The sequence below is a fragment of the Quercus robur genome, chromosome 6 (assembly GCF_932294415.1).
Source record: "Quercus robur chromosome 6, dhQueRobu3.1, whole genome shotgun sequence".
NCBI lineage: Eukaryota > Viridiplantae > Streptophyta > Magnoliopsida > Fagales > Fagaceae > Quercus > Quercus robur.
The window spans coordinates 24,710,992-24,718,585 of record NC_065539.1 but is presented as its reverse complement, the minus strand read 5'-3'; the positions used below and the strand labels follow the sequence as shown (position 1 = coordinate 24,718,585).

Sequence of the window (7,594 nt, the reverse complement as noted above, 5' to 3'; positions counted from 1 at the left end):
TAAAAGTTTGTGTCATACATGTTTACATTGAAACAAATAAGTCCCTTCTTTCATAAAAGACATCAATGAAATACCTGATAGAACAATAAGTTATAGTCTTGATAATATTAGTAGTTTATTACAATATTAAATAAACTAAATTCAGCAATTCAACATTCATTGCATTTAAAAGAGTGAACAGAAAAATTAATAAAGAATAATAACTGACAATCTCAAAGTATAAAAGAGTTTATACCATAACTATTCATGAACGTTAGATAATATTATATTCTCAATTTAAGATTTGAGTTTTTAACATTAAACTTTAAAGTTGTTAATCTTTAAATAAACAATTAAATAGACTAAAACCAAATATCGTAGAAATTTGTAATGCCCCAAAGTTATTAACTAATGGAAAAACAAATTTCATATTATCCAAACTTGAACCATGATCATATAGAAGACGTTAATTGCTTTCACAAATCCAAAATCACAATCATGACAATGGAAACTATAATTGTTTATAAATCTTTTAATGGAAAAACATGATAATTCTAAAACACAAGCTCTGATAGCACATGTAAAAATGTTTTCTTCTTGTTAGATTATAAACAACCATAATATAAATTCTAGGATCTTGAATTATCATGATTTCACAACTACACAAATTAATTGTAAAGCTTACCTTGATCCATTGCTGAAATTTTCTTAAGATCAAGTATTAGTATAAAAGGCACTTAATTCTTATAGTATTGGTTTCTCTCTCTTTACCCCCTTTTCTCTTTTACTATTCAGTGTATGTGATGGGGTAGCTGAATGTCTCTTTTATAGGTAGAGAGAGGACCAAATTCCTTGTATCTATAACCTCCACTTGCCCATCAAAGTTGGAGTTACTTAGAAAACTTACTTCTCCATTAACCAATGTTTTAAGGACATATAACATCTTATTAAACCATAGCATATATGAAGTTATCAAATGGATACGTTATCAAATGGGACAATTTATTCTTACAGTCCAAAGAAAGAATTGAGTTCTTGGGATGATGAAAATCTTCCAAATTCAATCAAATCCATGGTAACTCTAACCAATAACCCAACGCAACTTGTAAGGATTCAAATCAGGTGAGGCCATTTTGTCAAGCCTAATAATAAATAGGGTTTATTCCACTACTTGAGTCTATTATTCAATAAATGATATCAATTTACATAATTGGGTATAATATTCTAATTTAATCAAAATTAATTCTAAAATACCAAAATAAATTAAACTAATAAATCGAAAAAAGTCCCAAAATACAAAGTAATTCAAACTAAAATTATATATATATATATATATATATATATAATAATAATAATTTATAAACTACTAATAATATGGTTGGAAATTTTATGCCCCACACCACCTAACTCATCAATTCACAAAACTAATCTAGAGTAGGATGTGCATAGGTCGGGTTGGACATGTGGAGGATAATATTTTTAACCAACCCACGTTGGTGGGTTGGGAAAATTTAGTCCGCTACCGATGCACCAAACTATAAACTCGACGAGTCTGTTGAAATTCTTAATGGTTTCAACTTAGCAGGTTGGACGAGTTGACAAATTCAATTGACTAGATTAAATTATTTAATTAAATTGGATAATTGTTTACTCTCTCAAACAAACAAAAAAAGGAAAGAAAAATTTTCAATTTTTATTAAAAATAATTACAAATATTACATAATTTTTATTGGAATGACTGAAATTTTATTACACTAAAATGAAAAACATTTCAAAATCTGAAATTAATTGTGTACAAGAGTAAGAATAATAACAAAATCTTAAAAGAGAGTGACTAGAGTTTATTAGGGAAGAGAAATGTGAAAATGAAAAAAAATATATAAAGAAAGAGAAAGAGATGGAGAAATAAAGTGGATGTGTATGCGAGTGAAAGACATGAGAGAGAAGTGGGTGTGTTGGGTTGTGGTGGGTTAGAAATAACTTAACCCATTATTCAATCCGATCTGCTAAATTATCTATTTAACTCGCCCAATCCAACCCACTTAATGGACATACATATAGGGGTGTTTGCGGTGCGGTGCGGTTTAGCTAAAATCATAACTACACCACATCTTATTTTTGCAGTTGCATGTGTGGTGCGGTGCGGTTTAGAGTTTAGTCAAAACCATAATCGCATCGCACCTCATTTTTGCGGTCAAATGTGTAGTGCGGTGTATATGATGCGGTTTGAATAGTTTGAAGTATATTTTTCAAATTTTGGGCTTTTTCTATCCAGCCCAAAACTAATTTTTCCCTTTGTTTCGGGCTAAATTTTAAACTATTGAGTTAGTTTTTCTTTATTTTGGGTTGGCTTTCCTAGTCAACACTTGCTAGGTTATCAAACTTTTTTTTTTTTTTTTTTTTTGAAAACTAGGGTTATTAAACTATTAATAATATTTTTAATATTGAAAATAAATAAATATATTAATGTATAGAGAGAGTGTCGTGCGGTGCGATGCGATTTGTGTAGTTTTCTTATTATAAAACCGCAAACCGCACTACACCATGTGGTGTGGTGCAGTGCACTGTTACTTGCGATGCGGTGTGGTTATGTCATTTTGCGGACGGTTTTGGTGCGGTTTGTGCAGTTTGGTGAACACTCCTACATACATATGTTGGGCTAGGTTGGTTCAGGGGGATTGACGGGTGAGTCATTATTATTATCTGCAAAGCCCTATTCTAGGGAATTGCCATTTTTTATTAAGAGATTGAAGACATGGCCGGCGATACAGCAGAGTCGAAGTTGTGATGGACTAAAAAAGGCATATCACGAGTGACATGTTTTTACTCTTAGCCACCAAAAGGCCCAGACAACGATAGCATTTGGGCTTGGTGACTTTATCCCAACCCAAGCAACAAAATGAATTTTTTTTAAGGGTAAATTATGATTTTGGTTGTTCAAAACCCACATTTTGGTATTGGTATGGTGTCAAAATAGCCTATATAGTTAAATAACTGATAAAAAATACTAACATTATTAGCAAACGTATTAGTTTAGTTTTCAATTTTTTGATATTGTGTCAAAATAGATTTTTCTGCGGTGAGTAAAATACACTGATATCATTAACAGACATTAAAATATTGTTTTCTCTGGGTTGCCACATAATCTGCCATACGTCGTTCATTAAAAAAGACACATTACATGGATGAATTGAGGGTGGCTCTATCGGTGCCAGGTGCCAACCCTTGAGAAAAGTTAAACTTGTTTTTTTATGTGTTCGAGAACCAACTTTCAGATTTTTTTTTCTTTTTAAAATGATATTATTTAATTTTGCGGTTGCAATGAGGTTTTTTTTTTTTAGCATCATAATTTTTCATTAATTTTTATTTAAGTTTACATGTTTTCTTATTAATATTAAGCATTTAGAATTTATAAGTGGATTGTTTTTTAGTTTTGTCTTTACTTTTTTTTTTTTTTTTTTGATACAAAATAGAATTTCTACTCTAACCTAATCTAGGTGTATATGTGTGTGAAACTCCTTCCCAGAGACTTGAACCCTGGTCCTTGCCCCCCACACCCCACAAGCATTTATACTTGTGGAGTGACCACTGCACCAAGGGTATGCAGTGGTAGTTTTGTCTCTACTTAAATATAAAGTTATAGGATTTTCAAAAAAAATATAAGGTTATAAGGGCATTTTTGTACAAAAAAAAAATGAAGATCCTAAATAAGGGAAACCCCTTAAATAATAGTACAGATATATCTCATGCACGTTTAATATATTTTTAAATGTAGGGACTAAAAGTACATTTATGCCTATATATTTTTTCCTAATAACTATCACATACTAAATCTAGTAATTTACTCCATTTCAAATCTTAAATTTTAGTTTCTTATAAATTCCTTACCGTGTAACCTCATTAATTGTAGATTTCAAATATAAGTTATTATTATTATTATTATTTTGTCTTGGTTGTACTAATTACTTATTAGTCAGCAACAAATATAAAAAGGAAAGGAAATATAAAGAACGTCGTAGAGAAAACTAGATGTTGGGGCTTCGTTTGGTACACCCATTCAAACACATATTTTCAGTTTTTAAACAATATTACATGTATTTTTACATACTTTTTTACCCACACATATTTTCAAACACGTGTTTTTAATTTTTAAGTGTATGCTCCAAACACCCGAGAATTTAGAAAACATACAAGGGTGTTGTTGGTAGTACTCTTTTTTTTTTTTTTGGGTTGAAACCCAGCGATACCAGATCATGGTTTTGCCTCACGGATTTGGAGGGTATAATTGGAAGCCAAATATTAGAACCAACCCACTATATATACCCTCACAGAGCATACCCATATCTCTACAACAAATTCAAACATCATAGTCAAGAAACAGTGAGTGAACAAAAGTCAAAAACATGTCTTCTTCAAGCACTGCTGGTCAAGTTATACGTTGCAAAGGTACACAATACAATATACCACATTTTTTTACACAGGATAGTAAGGAAAAACTCTTGCCATTAGGAACGGGGCTAATCAACAAAATTTACCGTATTTGACCATTTTTCATTTTGTTCTTCTTTAGGATGATACATTTGTAGTTTGAATATCAAAATTTAGGCATGACATTTCGACTTCCTTATGAAAAGTCCAAACAAGCCAGGTTTTTCCAATCTTTCCTTAAGTTAACAATCTTATGTTTTTAGCTGCATCAAAGCTACTTCCTACTTTTGTGTGTATATATATATATATATATATATATTCGAAAATTAATTAGTATTGGATGGATGTGCATTGCAGCTGCTGTGGCATGGGAAGCTGGAAAGCCACTAGTGATGGAAGAAGTGGAAGTGGCACCACCACAGGTCATGGAGGTTCGTCTCAAGATCCTCTTCACCTCCCTCTGCCGCTCTGATATTTGCTTCTGGGAAGCCAAGGTAATCACATTTTGATCATATATATATATATATATATATATATGATTTATGCGTGTATAGAAATGCATTATTCTAGTTATTACTTATTTTATGTGCTAGATATTCTTAAACAGATTGATTTTTGAATATGCAGGGACAGACCCCATTGTTTCCTCGCATATTTGGTCATGAAGCTGGCGGGTATGGACATTTCAAGAAAAGAAAAAAGAATTAGAACATATTAGCTACAATCAATTAGTTTTAATTGTGTTTCAATCCCATTCATATACAATCGAATACATTTATCTGACTATGTAGTTGTGTTCTGATGATTTTGGTACTTAGGATTGTTGAGAGCGTTGGTGAAGGTGTGACAGACCTCAAACCTGGTGACCATGTGCTTCCTGTCTTCATCGGGGAGTGCAAAGAGTGTCGGCACTGCAAGTCAGAGGAGAGCAACATGTGTGACCTCTTGAGGCCAAACACTGACCGAGGTGTGATGCTCAATGATGGCAAGTCGAGATTTCTATCAATGGACAACCCATTTACCATTTTGTTGGGACTTCCACCTTTAGTGAATACACTGTGGTTCATGTTGGTTGTGTTGCCAAAATTAATCCTGCTGCTCCTCTGGACAAAGTTTGTGTTCTTAGCTGTGGAATCTCAACAGGTCGGTTAAAAACCGTTTGAATTTATTTGCATGATAGTTATTTGTTCATTTCTCTTATTGTTGAGAATTGAGTTCTGTAGGCCTTGGTGCTGCCTTGAATGTCGCAAAACCCAAAGAGGGATCAACTGTAGCTGTTTTTGGACCGGGGGCTGTTGGACTAGCTGTGAGTCTCTCCTATCTTTTAGTGCAGATGACTTATTTGATATAGCTCTCTTTTGAAAATACTACTGCAGCATTACTGTTTCTAGTGAAGATATATATGTATACATATGATTTTATGGTTTTATGTGATTAGGCTGCTGAAGGGGCTAGAATCTCTGGTGCTTCAAGGATTATCGGTATTGATCTGAATGCAAAGAGATTTGACGAAGGTATTGTGATACTTGGTGCTATCAAAATCTGATGATCTAGTATGGAATGCTTGAGTTGTTGGGTTTTCATTTATTAGTCTTTTTTATTCATTTTCCTTGTTCTTGTCAACAGCCAAGAAATTTGGTGTCACTGAGTTTGTGAACCCAAAAGACCATGACAAGCCTGTTCAAGAGGTTGGCTTACTTTAAAATGCTAGAAAAATTTTTCCATGGTGAAGGAGCAATCAACTTTCACTGCTTTTCTAACTTTCTTTGACTTCTTTAGGTGCTTGCTGAAATGACCAACGGTGGAGTTGATCGAAGTATCGAGTGCACGGGAAGTATCAATGCCATGATTTCTGCATTTGAATGTGTTCATGATGTAATTTACCATGAGCTCCTGTTCAAGCAATTCATATGTTTTATCTCGATTCCATTCTTCTAAAATCTGTCATATGGTATGTTTCTTTGCAGGGATGGGGTGTTGCTGTAATTGTTGGTATCCCAAACAAAGATGATGCATTTAAAACCCACCCAATGAATATCTTGAACGAGAGGACTATCAAGGGTACCTTCTTTGGCAACTACAAACCACGGTCGGACTTGCCTTCGGTGGTTGAAAAGTACATGAATAAGGTGAGCTGAATTACTTATTGAAAAATGGAATGTAAGGATTAGATCACTATGCAATCAGCATATAGGATTACTTCTTTTACTTAGAATGCTAGTTTCTGTACACGTGACTGACAGCAATTTTAATCAAGAAAATGGTCTAATGGCCACTAGAAGACTCTAGTGGCCTCCATGGTATACCTTAATTAAGTACTCATTTGAATGCTTTAATCCTGCCTCAAGATCCGACAAGAGTTGAGGAATAAGCAGAAGTTACAAATATAAATCCAAAAGTCCAGAGAAATTATGCTTAAACTCCAAAAGGGAATAAGGCTTTCTTTTTTTCCCTTTAATTCTTCCTTCTTGTCTAATGGTTCTTGCTTTCAAGGTCTTCTCTTTCATTATTTATCAAGAATTACGTTTACTTGGCTTGTATTTACTATTTAGAAATCCAAGTCATTTATTCCTCTTCATCTTTTTTTTTTGGTTTAGTTTTGTCAGTCTAATTGTTTTATAATGTGGCAGGAGCTTGAGCTAGAGAAATTCATCACCCATGAAGTCTCTTTCTCGGAAATCAACAAGGCCTTTGAGTACATGCTTAGAGGTGACAGCCTTCGATGCATTATCCGCATGAATGCATAGAGCAGGATTGAAATGATGAGTATTTCTGGGTTTAACTGAAGAAAATAAACTTTTTCTCACAAATGAAATAAGCTTCTGGTAGGATAGTTTGGAGCGAAGTCTTGTGTCTCTCTTTAGAGTGCTGTAAAAGAATTGAAATATCTATTTTCCAGATCGTCTAAATCAAAATACTTGGTGAGTTTATATTGAACTTTTAGACACTTTTTATTCATCAAATAAAATGATACACTTGGTGCAAATATAGGTTAATTTATAGTTACAAAATATATGAAATTATTGATTTTTAAGAGTCCTGGCTGGCTGAAGATTGTATATCCCAAAGCAGTGCAGTGCCTACGGTGGATACTCACCAAAACAATTGTCCACTAAAAAAAAATTCTTATCGCCCTCTCACATTCGGTATTCTCAGCAATCTTTCAAGCAACCTCAAATTATCAGTT

At 33.2% G+C, this 7,594-nt stretch overlaps 1 pseudogene; it reads left to right on the top strand.

Annotated features, from left to right (window-relative positions):
* The first annotated feature begins 4,336 nt into the window (after nt 1-4,336).
* On the top strand, nt 4,337-7,350 carry LOC126733344 (alcohol dehydrogenase 1-like; annotated as a pseudogene).
* The last annotated feature ends 244 nt before the right edge of the window (nt 7,351-7,594 follow it).